Source organism: Littorina saxatilis, linkage group LG5 (genome assembly GCF_037325665.1).
Source record: "Littorina saxatilis isolate snail1 linkage group LG5, US_GU_Lsax_2.0, whole genome shotgun sequence".
Taxonomy (NCBI): domain Eukaryota; kingdom Metazoa; phylum Mollusca; class Gastropoda; order Littorinimorpha; family Littorinidae; genus Littorina; species Littorina saxatilis.
The window spans coordinates 53,314,318-53,330,224 of NC_090249.1; the positions used below are offsets into that span (position 1 = coordinate 53,314,318).

The window sequence follows — 15,907 nt, forward strand, 5'->3', positions numbered from 1 at the left end:
ATGCATTCCATTTTGTGATGATTTTCTGCATGACACTTGTTTGATTAAAATTAATTGTATTTGTGGCAGACAACTTGAGTTATGTTTTGTGTTTTTGTAAAAACAACTTGTTTTTTTTAATATGACTGGAAATGAGACTAGCAGCCATGAATCCATAACTACATTTTGCTGTCCATCATAGACATCTCACTCGCACATGTTCATTGCCTCACCATACAGGAATCAAAATCCATACAAACAATTTGTATTATCCAATATTCAAACTTGTCATACACATTTATTCATACACAAGAATTATGTGTCATACACATTCAAGCAATCAAGATCCAATAAATGTATATAATTGATGTTCTTAAAAAGACTACACACACACCTAAATATATAGGTGATCTTTGAAATGGGACATTTACATGCAAAATTCAGAATGCAAACAGAGCTTTGGCTTGCAAATTTAATAGTCATTAACCAGCACATAATATGAATAATTTTTGAAATTGTTGTGATACTGATTCAATTTTTCACATAAAATCAGAATTTCATTTAGTTTCCTGATACAAATGATTCGTCTAGCTTACCTTGAATAAACATACCAATTCGTCAAAAAGTAGGACATCTGAGCTCAAAGATTAATAGTTTGGTTTGAAAAATCTCTAAATACACATAATTACAAAAACAAAACAAAATTCCGTGATAGAACATGTACTGATCTTGCAACTAAAGTAAAAAGGGGACTCAGGTGTGCTGTTAAAATTGTTGGCACATTTTAGTATCTAAAACTCACCTTTGATTTGGTGTTTAACATTGTTTTCAACCACGAAGGTTATATCGCGACGGGGGGAGATGGGATAGAGCCACTTGTCACTTGTTTCTTGTTCACAAAAGCACTTAATCAAAAATTTGCTCCAGGGGCTTGCAACGTAGTACAATATATTACCTTACTGGAAGAATGCAAGTTTCCAGTACAAAGGACATAACATTTCTTACATACTGCTTGAGTAAAATCTTTACAAAAATTGACTATATTCTATACAAGAAACACTTAACAAGGGTAAAAGGAGAAACAGAATCAGTTAGTCGCCTCTTACGACATGCTGGGGAGCATCGGGTAAATTCTTCCCCCAAACCCGCGGGGGGTACCTATGCGACTCACCACAATGTTTACTTTCAGCAGAAGAATGATTAATATTCTAGCAACAAACATGCAATAAATTCATACATGATTATTGATGTTCAAAAAATGCTCTACACTACTTCACCAAACTAAATGGAGAACTGAAAATGTTTAAAACACTTTCTTTCTTTATTTGGTGTTTTCAACCACGAAGGTTATATCGCGACGTGGAAGGGGTGGGGGGGAGATGGGATAGAGCCACTTGTTAATTGTTTCTTGTTCACAAAAGCAGCCACTTGTTAATTGTTTCTTGTTCACAAAAGCACTAATCAAAAAATTGCTCCAGGGGAAAACACTAACCATAAACAATAAACACCACTATGAGGTTTGATAGGTAACTTAAAGTGACCTTGACCTTCAATGAACGTTGCAAATAGCTTATGTTCTGATGAATATGGGTGAATGAGGCACCATTGAATATAAAAAGAAAAATAACTGATTTGACTCTAGTTAAACTATGGCGCTCATGGCATCATACCAAAGTTTGAACGAGTATCCCTTTCACTGTTCTGTACAGCTGTGAAAACACAGTGAGACATAATAATAATGAACATAAATTAATCACCCCTTCTCGCCGGAGCTCACGGCAATACACAATAGCAAAACAAATCAGAGCATTCACACACAGACACACACAAAGTCGTTAAAGGTTTATTGGCTGCGGCAATAATAGCCGCAAGAATAATCCTTTAGTTCGTTCAAAGTACCCAAGCATGTCCTGTATACAAAAGTAAGGCGATTGAGATTTTATTTTGGTTTTTTTACACAAGCCAGAGAACACCAGTGCTTGTGAGAGCAAAACGTTTGCCCGTAGGGAAGTGAACCTTCCTTATCTTTCGCACCAGAGAGCTGTTCAAAAGGGGTATTGTGCAAGTTGGCTATTAAACCATTGTAATTCGGAAAATGTCTTTAACCTTCGCCGGCACTCGTGGGTCCGTGCGGACCCAGAAGGGTGTTTGATTGCAAATATCTTTTAAACGAGTTGGAATTTTTTAATGAGCTTTTAGAAATGCCTCAGACACCTAACAAGCTATCATCTCCTAAAAGCTCATTAAATTTCAGTGATAATTAATTAATTAATTAATGGTCAAATTTAGACTACACACGGAAGCATTCGTGGGGACGTGCGGACCCATACTTCTCAAAGAAGGAAAAGCGTGTATACCCTTCCGAGGCACTCGTGGGTCCGTGCGGACCCAGAAGGGTGTTTGATTGCAAATATCTCTTAAACGAGTTGGAATTTTTTAATGAGCTTTTAGAAATGCCTCAGACACCTACAAAGCTTTCATCTCCTAAAAGCTCATTAAATTTCAGTGATAATTAATTAATTAATTAATTAATTAATGGTCAAATTTAGACTACACACGGAAGCATTCATGAGGACGTGCGGACCCATACTTCTCAAAGAAGGAAAAGCGTGTATACCCTTCCGAGGCACTCGTGGGTCCATGCGGACCCATACTTCTCAAAGAAGGACAATTGTGCAAACCCTTCCGTGGCACTCGTGGGGCCATGCAGACCCATAATATTTTACCAAATACCGTGTGTAGTCTAAATTTGACCATTAATTAATTAATTAATTATCACTGAAATTTAATGAGCTTTTTAGGTGTCTGAGGCATTTCTAAAAGCTCAATAAAAAAATTCCAACTCGTTTAAGAGATATTTGCATCAAACACCCTTCTGTGTCCGCACGGACCCACGAGTGCCACGGAAGGATATGCATATTTTTCGTTCTTTGAGAAGCATGGGTCTGCACGGCCCCACGAGTGCCACGGAAGGATATGCACATTTTTCCTTCTTTGAGAAGCATGGGTCTGCTTGGCCCCACGAATGCGTTCGTGTGTAGTCGATAACGAGTGCCGGCGAAGGTTAATGGCTGAATAACAATGAGTTCCTTTATACGTTGGATTGGGCAAGCCATATATATATATATATATATATAAATATATCTAGCATCAATAAACCTAAAAATACACTAAGGTCTTTTTCAAAAACAATAGTCTGTTTTAAAAACTTTCAGCAATTTTCAACCTTATAAATCTATACTATAGATACATCAAAAGAAATTTGGTGCAATTAAACAGGTAACCTAATGGCAAATCATTGTGTAAAACTTTCTTTGCAACTTTCTTTCACAAAGTGTACGTATTTTTTTTTATTTTTTAGCAATATTGTTTTCGTGGTGCAGTACCTGTGTTTAAAAATAATAAAATACACAGCGGACATAATTTCGCTTTATTTGAATGACTTTGCACTTTACAAAGATTGGTTTAGAATTAGAGCGCAGATTTAAACCAATTTGAAAAAAACAGTTGCTTATACCTTCTACCATGCTTGGTACTTTGAACAAACTTTATGATTGTTTTTGAGGCTTTCATTGTTGCAGCCCAATGCTGCTCAGTGCAAATTAACTTTTTTGAAGGCGAAGTGTCTGCACCCAGACACATCCTTACTCTGAGGTCTCAAAGCAAACCCGCAAATTGAGGCACACCTCCCAACGCCATGCAAGATATTGCAGATTTATTGCACGATTACGTGGCTGGCGCGGATAGGGCAAGTAGCCTAATAAGTTTACAATTTAAAACGAATGCTTCTTTCATTGACAAAAGCAGTAATCATGTGTCAAAACACTGGATCGGCTTTGGAATGCGCTTCAGGGGTCGACACTAACTTATTTGGCCTGGGGCCACACTGGCCCCAGAGATGGAAATTGCTGGGGCGGAAAACAAAAATCTGGGGCCCACTCTCATTATTCACGTGCGGCAATGCATTGTTTGTTTTTCTTCATCGTACTGAAGCCAGGGTAATTCTTTCAACCATTTGACATTGAAATTACGACAGAGCTTCACGCTTTTGGCTGCATCGGTCTCCTTTTTTCGTTTCTCTCCACCCTGTTCTTCATCTTCATTTCCAGGTCTTTTTACACCAGGGATGTGTCGCCACATTTTGCGTTTGGCATTTGAAGGCGATACTTATCTCTCACGCTAAAGAGCGCAATTTGGGAGTTATTTCCCTTGCGGCATTGTCCTTCGACGATTTCAATGGGGTTTTTTTCTTCTTGACTGCGGCATTGATCGTAACGCAAATTTCAGTGACGACTATGACTGGCGATTTTTAGTGATTGGCTCTGGCATTAGAAATTTCGGTTTGTCATTGTTGGAATTTATCCTGGGGCGGAGTGGGCCCCAAGCTTCGGCAATAATTGGGGCGGAACACAAAACTCTGGGGCGTTCCGCCCCCCGCCCCCGCTAGTGTCGAACCCTGCGCTTGTAAATAAAAGTAGACAATGAATTTTTCTTGTGATTCCACTGACCAATCTGCTTGTAGTCTGGACAATCAAGCGTACAAAATATGGCAAAATCGTATGGGTTCACAGGTCTGCTATACACTTCAGGTTTGGGGTGTCCACAAGCTAACTTTTTTTTTACTCGAGCATGTTGGCAACGAACTGGAGAACAACATCTGACCATGTTGATCGGTGGGTGGCCCACTCCGAGGGTCAATGCGCTCCGTTAGTTGCACGAGCTGTTCCTCAGAGAGGGGGCAAGCCGTGGCAGGCACATCCTAACGACTGTCTGGCAAAGGATGGTCCTCGATTATCGATTGAAGGCTTCTCCCTTTCCAGAAGTCCTGTACTGCTGTGGATGTGCTGGCTCGTCTCTCCAGCATCCCCCTGAAGAAGAGCTGCAGGGGAGTTCTGTTGCGCTCTGTCCTCAGGGGTTGGTGGTTCTTCTGTTCCACAAACCACTGTAGGGACCGGTTCAGCCTGGGCAGAAAAACATAGTGGAGGGCCCACAAGTGAATGGGATTGTCCATGTTCAGTATCCCCAGACCACCTTCTGCCTGTGGTGTTCCCATAGCAGTAAACAGGTCATGGTAAGGGTTCACCACATCTTTCCAGACGTCGAGCCAGAGACGCTCGATCCTTTGGTTATGGTCACTGCGGCCTTGCATCGCACTGCCTCTCCCTTCTCCCCTGTGTTCGTTCATGAGGGCGACGACATCCAGATTCTCGCCACCATGGTCCATGCGGACTCTTGACGGGAGTCCAAAGCGTTGGGTTCCACCCAAAAACAGATCCCGAACGGTCTCTGACCTGTTGTTTCGGTGGCATGGAGGAAGGTAGTGGCCCGGCTAAAGCCATCGATTGCCCCATGAATCACCATTTTCCACCTGCAATATAACAAACAGAGATCCGTTTCCATATGTGATTTCACCACACAAATTCTGATTAAAGAGTTATTGGGAAATAAGTACAGGTAACATGCTCAGTAAATATTAAAAAGTAATGGTCAAAGTGCTTTTTCATGACCGAGAATCAAGACCATTATTTTTAATATATATCATTGAGAAAAGGTGTGTAACCCATTTAATCCACCTTTCTTCAATTTTGCAAAGAAATAAATCAAGAAAAGCAATTGCTTTATATGACTTTTCTTCGTCATGTCCATAAGCCTTAAGGGTCTTGTAGGTCTTAAAAGGAGGATTCCACTAACTGCTGGGACTCTAAAATTTGATAAAAATAAGCAAAATTTTGGTAATGTCTGCTGGTTAATAACACATACAATTCAGTGAAATTTAATAAAAAATAACTGAGAAAACCGCAATGTAAAGCTTTTACAAACTTGACCCCACTGTGACCCCAAAATGTGACAGGGATCAACCAAACTAGGGTCACGTAGGTAGATTATCAAATCCTTCAAGTGTTCAAAGTTTCAAAGCTCAAGCTTCAAAAACACCTGAGATAACATCAATGTTAAGATATTTTGATTCGAACATGACCCCCTGTGACCCCAAAACTTGACGAAGGTCAATCTTCTTCTTCTTCAGCGTTCGACGATGGCTGTGTCTAGATTCTTTGGCCCGTGATGTTGACGAAGTGGGCTGTGACGAAGGTCAATCAACCTTATGTCTTCTTCTTCTTCTTATGCGTTCGTGGGCTGAAACTCCCACGTGCACTCGTGGTTTGCACGAGTGGAATTTTACGTGTATGACCATTTTTACCCCACCATTTAGGCAGCCATACGCCGCTTTCGGATGAAGCATGCTGGGTATTTTCTTGTTTCTATAACCCACCGAACTCTGACATGGATTACAGGATCTTTTTCGTGCGCACTTGGTCTTGTGCTTGTGTGTACACACGGGGGTGTTCGGACACCGAGGAGAGTCTGCACACAAAGTTGACTCCGAGAAATAAATCTCCCGCCGAACGTGGGGACGAACTCACGCTGACAGCAGGCAACTGGATACAAATCTAGCGCGCTACCGACTGAGCTACATCCCCGCCCACAATCTTATGTCAAGTTGGTAGATTATCAAAACCTAGAAGTGTGCGTACTATTAAAGCTCTAGCTAAAAACACATCTGAGATAACATCAACGTTAAGTTTTTATTAAACGAACATGACCCCGCTGTGACCCCAAAATTTGATGAGGGTCAACGAAACTGGGGTCACTTCGTGAAATCATCAAATAAAAGTGTGCAAAGTTTCAGAGGTCTAGCTGTATAAACTTCTGAGATAACAGCTCAACGTTACATTTTTATATTTAGTCAAGTTTTGACTAAATATTTTAACATCGAGGGGGAATCGAAACGAGGGTCGTGGTGTATGTGCGTGTGTCTGTGTGTCTGTGTGTGTGTGTGTAGAGCGATTCGGACTAAACTACTGGACCGATCTTTATGAAATTTGACATGAGAGTTCCTGGGTATGAAATCCCCGAACGTTTTTTTCATTTTTTTGATAAATGTCTTTGATGACGTCATATCCGGCTTTTCGTGAAAGTTGAGGCGGCACTGTCACGCCCTCATTTTTCAACCAAATTGGTTGAAATTTTGGTCAAGTAATCTTCGACGAAGCCCGGACTTCGGTATTGCATTTCAGCTTGGTGGCTTAAAAATTAATTAATGACTTTGGTCATTAAAAATCTGAAAATTGTAAAAAAAAATAAAAATTTATAAAACGATCCAAATTTACGTTTATCTTATTCTCCATCATTTGCTGATTCCAAAAACATATAAATATGTTATATTCGGATTAAAAACAAGCTCTGAAAATTAAATATATAAAAATTATTATCAAATTTTTTTTTCGAAATCAATTTAAAAACACTTTCATCTTATTCCTTGTCGGTTCCTGATTCCAAAAATATATCGATATGATATGTTTGGATTAAAAACACGCTCAGAAAGTTAAAACGAAGAGAGGTACAGAAAAGCGTGCTACCCTTCTCAGCGCAACGAATACCCCGCTCTTCTTGTCAATTCCACGGGCACTGCCTTTGCCACGGGCGGTGGAGTGACGATGCTACGAGTATACGGTCTTGCTGCGTTGCGTTGCGTTCAGTTTCATTCTGTGAGTTCGACAGCTACTTGACTAAATATTGTATTTTCGCCTTACGCGACTTGTTTGTCCTTGGACAGACAGACAGCCTGCCCACAGCACACATAATTATTTTGATCAAGTATTATTCACTCAGCCAGTCTACCTGCACAAGCATGTGATTAATCCATGGTTGAAGAGTTCTGTGAAAATTGCGCAATTCTGCAAACTCTTTATAGCAGTTAATTTAATTTCGAATAAAATAAAGTACATAGTTGTTCTGCTAAGACGATAAGGCAAATATTTTTGCGTTCTTTTCATGTTTAAGTATCTCGGGAAAAAAAGTTCTATTTATGAAGTGAAATATAATTGACCTACAGATTACTGTCTTTTTATTTGTACAAATGCAAAATGGGAACAACTCTATTTTCTACACAAAATATGAGAGTTACTTGCCTTGAGACCTTGTGTCTGGTACAACGTAGATTTTGATTTAGAAAACAACCAAACTTATGGATCTTATATTGGATTCTGTGTGTTGAAACCTGAAATGAATAGTGTAAATGCAGTATGTATGAGCTCTTTCCTCTTTCGAATATTTGAGCATTCAGAACTTTTCAGTCACCAAGCAGTGACCACACAGTGTGGTTTCTCAACCTATGAGCTATCGAGGATTCAGACTGGTTGCTGGGTGGTTATTTGTTAGGACTAGGTAGCTTGGTATTCACCGAAAAGTATTCCCCCCTCTGCTTATTTCTCTGTTAACTTGAAGGGGTGTTTATTGTTAAAATTTAAATAACCACCCAGTAGAAATGGTAAGGTATAACCAGAATATGTTTTGTATTCCGTGGGGAAATCATCAATGGACCAGTCTTTCATTACATATCCAGAAAATGACAAAATAAAAAGAAAAGAAAAGCAAATACTTGCACACGACTCACCTTCGTTACCCACCTACCCCTTAGAAGACGCCCTTCCTTTTACGATCCCAAACAAGACATTTTCAAGACCCTGTTTCATAGCTGCCAACCCCTGTGAAGCCCAAAGAGTAGCATTTTGGAACTTTCACCCAATGTCAGAGTTGCAATTGGTGTTTATAAGCGTAGCACTAGCATAATCTTAAATTTGAATCGCAAGCCCGCATTTAAAATGCCATCAAAAACGTTTGTAAGATTCTGAGAGCTCTACGACATTACAACCGTCTAAACATAGTTCAATGTCACACGCTTTCCTTCTTTGCCACTACTAACGCAAACGTATGCAAGATTGTATGTTACACGCTTTAGGAGCATGGCAAGAACGGATTCAAACTCAAAATCGTCACTCCAAAAAAACATAAAATGCACACACGACTTTTATTTCTCCTGCTGTTATCGTTTCTTCTCTTTACAAATTCTTCAACGCTCAGAATACTGAAAACGGCACCCCAGACGACAGTACTGTTTCCATACGCGAATTTAACTTCCCTTGCAAAGTGGTTCGCTCAGGAGGCCTGTTTGTCTGACACTATAAGGACAGAGTTCTGAACATAGATGACAAAGATTCCGGAATGAACAAACATTTTGCGGATGCAGACACAGAAAGACGTCATGAAGAATGCGATGCTTCAAAAGATACAGACTGTGACGATGACTGTGACGTCATTCCCATATACCGAGACGTCATTCACAGTTGTTCGGTCACTTCCGTCAAAAAGTAGATTTAGACAATCAACGTAATCTCGTGTGGAAGAAAACGTCTGTCACACAACCAAGTCGGAATAGCAGGTATTATTACCTATGCACGCAAAGTCTGTCGAATTCTTCGGCAAAAATCGTTGAAAATGATTTGCCCGCATCGGCGTGGAACTTGCACCATAATCTTCACCACCCTTACGTTTCCCCGTTTTTATCCTGTCTCCCTCCAGTTTCCACTTCTAACACCGTCACTGTGCACAGCTTACAACTTAACAAGTGCATTGCATATTCTAATCAAATTCACAATTGGCGCATAGAGTCACCGGAAATGCGAATGCTTGCAATAAAATTCACGATTTGCTAAGCAAGTCACGTGGACAATATCGAGTCATAACGGAGTGGTTCCCAGCCATCGGTACTCGACTAGTTATGCAATGTTCATTGTTGATTGTCAAGCAATAAGTGAACATTTTGCACGCTTGTCATTTTTTTTTTTTTTTAGCGTAGCGGCTCAGGGCTTAGAGTAGCAGCGTAGCAATTCCTGCAAAATCGGAGCATGCTGCGCCAAAATCGTAGCAATTGGCAGGTATGCTGTTCTCTAAGATATTCTGCTCATAACCTCTGTAAGTTTACCCCCATTATAAGACCTTATTATCTCAGGGTTATGTAGGTCTTAAAAGAAAGATTCCAGCGTCATAAAATAATGTTTAAGAGAATTCCTTATGCCACCTGTATCAATCCACTCAAATTCCATGTTCAAACTGGCACAACCCCCAACATCCTCCCCACCACCGGACACACTCAACATTCACCAAATTTTGAAAAAGGATTTTTTTGTGCCCAGTGTATGTATTTGTAGCTGTACTCACGATATCAACTTGTGGTATCCGTCTAGATGCCAGAGAGCGTTTGGTCCTGATACTTGGTACAGACGACGTCTCGTGGGCCTCAACGCCAAAGCTCTGACAGCTACTCCACCAGGATCAACCCGCTGGATGGCTCCCCGTACTCTGTGCCTTTGTGGAGCGTGTAAGAATACAACTTATTACACTAACGTGACATACCACTCATGTCATAACAATACCATTCACTCTACATTGCATGTGTAAAGAGGTCTTGTCTGACAAGGACCTGATTTTTCACTGCCTCCAATACCGAAACAAGCGTCCTTCTTTGAACACTCTGAAGAATTTTAAGAACGTAAACACCACACCAGTGACATTTCCTTGCTTTGACATAAAAGATTACACGAGGCATTCGGAGAGATCCAGGTTCAATTTTTAAGCTTCTTCAATCTGGGCGCTTCGACAAAGGGACATTTACAGCAATGAACATGCAACAGTATGTACAGGGTCCCCACTGGTTTTTAGAAACAAAATTCCATGACTTTTCCATGAGCCTCAATAACATTTTCCATGACTAGATCCACAGGTCGCCATTTCCGAACACGCAAACTTTTTACGTCTTGTCACTGCCAGTTTTGACACTGGCTTGCTTTGCACTGAATTTGAGTCAGTTTCTACGCAGTGTCTCTTTGACAAGCAAGTCAAGCATTTGCTACGCAGTCAGATTATCGGTAATGTTTGCTGGTCCTGTCATTTCACTAAACTGGACCAGCCACTGTTTGTATCCATCTGCACTTTCGTAAATTCCGCTTCATAACCGTCACTAACACTGTGACTTGACGAACTGTCATTTTTTTCACCGCGATACACAGTTCATTGCGAAGATCTTCCTTGGTAAGGCCAAAAAAAAAAAATGCTTTGGTTACGGTTTCCCGACCGACCCTAACTTTTTGGGCCGACCCTAAACTTTTTTTTTTGGTCCTAAAGCTAAAAATAAAATGAACCAAACACATACGATACATACACACACAAAAAAACACACACACACACAAAAACCCACCGAAAACGACAACACCACGGCACAGAGAAAACATCGATCGCCGGCGAGCAGACAACAACAAGACCGACAAGGGACACCACTCCGCTTTTTACAACTCCCATATCCAAGGGAAGTCAGTCTCGTGCGTTCGTTCGTTGCGCGAACGTAAAAAGATGTCGTCTGCATTTGCAATCGTATTCGGAAAGTGCGTTCATATCGAACAAACACGACTGATAAGTCGGTACTCGAAGAGTGCAACTTTTTGATGGAAAGACTTCTGTTTAAGAAAACTTGTATAAAGTGAAAGGAATCATCAGCTACTGTATTTTGACTAGTTTTCAATTTGTGACAATCAGTCCAGACTGCGTTCAAGACTGTGTTCACTAGTGGCACTATACAGTTTAAGGGGTATGTCCAGTTTTCTTTTCTTAACATGAAAAAGTAATTAATATCTGTGGTTCCAAATACACCAATATGAAAATACCTCGAATATCCTGCATACACAAATATTTTTATCATTTCAAGAGGGACCAACCAACAAAAACAAAAACAAAAACAAAACAAAAGTTTAATCGACCTACCTACCCTATTAATTTTGGCCATAAAACCGTAACCAAAGCATTTTTTTTTGTGGCCTAATTCGTTCCAATTCCGCATACTTTTTGTTGTCAAGAAACAACTCGAAAGAAAGCTGGCGTGCTAAAGGTTTTTGTTTTTTTTTCTTATTTATATTAAATTCCATGACTTGAATTGAAATTCCATGACTTGAATTGAAATTCCATGACTTTCCAGGCCTGCAAAATTAAAAATCAAATTCCATGACTTTCCAGGTTTTCCATGACCTGTACGAACCCTGTATGTAGGATAAACAGAATACTACATGGCTTCCTGTTTGATACCAGTTTTACACTAGTGTTTTGAAATATTGTTCGCAGTTTAATATTTAAAAGCACAACTTGTGTAAAACTGGTATTTCATAGGAAACCATATAGTATTCTCTATGTGGACAACAATGTCACAGGCTTACCCACTAAAGTTCTTTAGGAGCTTCTGACATATTTGCCTTAAAAACAACATGCAAAATAACTTGTGGAATCCAAAAGCACCATGCCGCATTAGTGGCCCAATTAGAGCTGCAGACTATTACGCTTTCGATGTAGCATGCTACTTGTAAAACAGAAAATGCTACTTCGTTATACAGACACCCTACAATGTTCATTTGTTCCTGCTGCTGTTTTCTTGTCTGAACACAGTTATTGCAACATTTGTGTCTTGACATATTTATAAACATGTAGGTGCAGTGGATTATAAGATGATGCAATACTTAAAGATAAACACCATTTGCTACTCTATAAATTCAAGATTGCTACACATGAAGCTTCATAGGGGCTGACAGCTCTGCATCATACACCTGCACATAAATCTTACTGACTGAGTTGATGTGTATTTACACATTGCACACCTCCCACATTGAAGTAAACAATTGAATATCTTCAGTTAATCGAAGTACACTTAAAGATGAAGTTCTCTCCATAGGAATACTGTGCATCACCCTTGCATGTAAGTGAACTCAAAGTACTATGTGAACAGAACAGAACCAATTCTGGTCTGTTTGCAACCGCATGAACGCGGGAAAGAGATCATTGTCAGATTGAATTACAATTAACATTGACACGCTTCCATTTGAAACTTTTCAGTTGTCATTGTGGATTGACGCCCCGGGCCCCAGATCCTGCGTTTAACTTTATCCTCGACGAACAAAATTGGGCGGCCGCCTCACCTGTGATTGTGTTGACCAGGTTGGCAACCGAGCCAGACAGGGTAGAATTGCTGGTACCGGTTGTCATCGATCCCGATGTTGAGGCGATGGCCTCACGATCACCCGAAACAGCTTCTTGCAGACGTTGGTTGTCTTTCTGGAGCGAGACAATGGCCACTTGGCAGGTCTCTTGCCGCTCCCCCAGCCTGCATAGCTCAGCCAATACCGCGGCCAAAGCAGTGGCGCTTTCTTCCCCTCCTGCTGTGGCTGACTCAAACCCACCGGGTTGTCGCTGCGAGGCTGTCTGGTTGCTGGCCCTCGGCCGACCTGCAGCGGCTCGGGTCACTTCGGCTACCCGCCTTGACGCTGCCCTCCTGGGAGGCATATTCCTGTGCATAAAAAACAGGATATATATGTGAACACAGCCTTATTTGTCAGATTACTGAGAATTACACATAAGCCTTGAACTCGTCTGCTGCTCCTTGCAGGAGTTGACAACGCCTTCACTGTTCAGCCTGTAAAAGGTGTTTAATATCCCATACTTCTGAAGTTGTCACCAGATTTTGGGAGACTGAAATACAAACCAAAGAAATTGATTAAAATCTGGCCCAAAGTACTTCAAACCAATTGTGTTTTCTGTGTCAAACTCAAATCCTGGCACCCAGTACCCCCACCAAACGAGTTTGGAATCTCTGAGGCTCAATACATTTATGACAAACAGAACACCAACAGGAAATTACATCATGGTTCTCTGAACTGTCACACACTAACATAATACCTGGCTAACAAATCCACATACTAACTAATGTTGGAATCTCTGAGGCCCTATAGCTTAATTTGACAAAAAGAACAACAGCGAACCATGTTTTCTGATTCTCTGAAAAATCAGCCCCACCATGAAATATTACCTAGCCCACGGTACATGTACTTTAACCAAAATAGTGTTTGTAACCTGTGAGGCACCAGCCAACACAAGTGACAACAGTACCTCCACAGGAAAAACGTTTCCCGATTCTCTGCAAAGTCAAACACATGAAATATTACCTAGCCCACAGTACCACAACCAAAATAAATTTGGAATCTCCTAGGCAAAATAACAGGTGATCGACAAAACAGTACCTCCACAGGAACCAATATTTACTGATTCATTGAAATGACAAACACCCACCTAACAGGTAATTGACATACAGTACCTCCACAGGAACAAATATTCTGATTCTCTGAATTGACAAACGCTCACATGAAAAGGCATCGTAACACCAACATGTTCATCAGAATCTCACCTGAAAATTATTTCCAAGTACTCTGGAAAAACACTGATCCATACTATCCACCAACACAGAAACATACTGTTGAAACATGTCACGATATCTTGATTTGACAGAACACTCAACAATCGTGTTGATCGAAGAACCATTCCACCTTGAACTGGTTTTTAGACAAGGGACATCATCCACAACGAGCCTGTCATAAACTCGAGTTACTTCCCATCTACCGATCTGGTTGACCCCATTTAGAGCCTTCGATTTATAATGCCACCCACCCGCATCAAACAAGAAAGAAAATGTAAACAATTTGAAGATTCCCTGTTCCTATACCCGTGCTTTGTAAGCTGATCAGTCAAAACGCACAATGCAACCTGACCCGGCTACAACATTATTTAATCACACAAAAACCGACTGTGTTTATCGCCTGACGAAGGGACTTGTACAACCTGGCCTGTCCTGACGTTGCTTGATCTTCTTGATCTTGATATGTTACGCCAACAGGTCCCAAGCTTGGGAATATACGTTTGCTAGATGCACACCATCACCCAGGAAATGACGCTGCAAATTCAGGTAACGTAAACTGTTTTCCAGCGGAAAACATAAAATCATGGTCCCAAAATACAACTCTAGGGGAGTCCACAGTGCCCTGCCGAAGCAACGCATTGACCTCCATAGCTGCGGCGTTGTATGATGGATCGAAACACACACACAGACAGACAGACAGACAGACACACACACACACACATACACCACGACCCTCGTCTCGATTCCCCCCTCTACGTTAAAATATTTAGTCAAAACTTGACTAAATATAAAAACGGTATTACTTAACTTTAAAATCAGAATCTGTGACTGTGAAACATTGGTCCATTTCTCAGTTGTTTTTCAACAGTTTAAAATTCCTTTTTGAAGCTTTACTATTCTAATATTCAGCACAGAAGAGTTACCTGAAGTACTGTCCCCTGTCCTTTCAGACGAGCTTGTATCATTAAGGACCCAGTAAGCTTGTTGGAAGCAGTAATTGGTTCCACCAACGCATCCAACTCTTGATCAGATATCCTGGAATACACCATGCGTTGTACTTGTAGCATTCCATTTTCCCTGAAAATTGCCAAACACTTTTATTACTTGCGTTGTATCGATAAACGAAGCACAAGTAAGAAACAATAATAAAAGCAAAGAAAATAGCAACACGATATGCAAACATCTAACAAAGCCGAGCAAGCAGAATGACAGGTCTAATGAAAAACAAAGAGGTACCGATTCGGAAACAAGATCGCGATTCTTTCCTTCGCTGCACGACGCAAATCTTCTGTGACCTTTGACCAAACGTAGCTTCCACATTCGATCACCGTGCTCAGCTTAATATTTACAACAGAAAGCCGAGGGGGTGGAATACCGAGATGAACCTACAGAAATGTGCATCCTCAAACCTGACATATTCATCCCAACATTTAATGAACTCCAAAACACAGAAAGTTGCTTTCTCACACGCCATCTTTGATTGCCACTGCCAGCGGTCTGACTAATTACTACGCGACCACACGCGACCTTGCACTACCTTGCGCGACCTCAAACTAAAGCAGGTGCATGTAATATTTTTATATATATAGTATCTTCACAACATTATCTGACTTTATACCAAGTTTTAAGTCAAAGAAATTAAAAATAACGGAGCTATAATGTATTTTGCGACGTGCTATCGAGCTAAAGTGAAATCATCCGATGTTTGCACTTTTGCTCGCTAGGCTTTGAAAATGCATCAGAATTAACTTTGTTTTTACTTCTCTGACTTAAAACTCGGTTCAAAGTATGATCATGTTGTGA

At 40.6% G+C, this 15,907-nt stretch overlaps 1 long non-coding RNA gene across 2 annotated transcripts; it reads right to left on the reverse strand.

Moving 5' to 3' along the window:
* Positions 1 to 257: 257 nt before the first annotated feature.
* LOC138967432 (uncharacterized) lies at positions 258 to 15,626 on the reverse strand. Of its 2 annotated transcripts, none has more exons than XR_011455950.1 (3): positions 15,028 to 15,626; positions 10,039 to 13,201; positions 258 to 5,347 (listed from the first exon to the last, which is right to left on the reverse strand). It is a non-coding gene; the product is annotated as an uncharacterized lncRNA (long non-coding RNA). The 2 variants fall into 2 exon arrangements; XR_011455949.1 differs by lacking the exon at positions 258 to 5,347 and having other exon boundaries at positions 9,065 to 10,185; positions 12,834 to 13,201.
* Between the last annotated feature and the right edge of the window lie 281 nt (positions 15,627 to 15,907).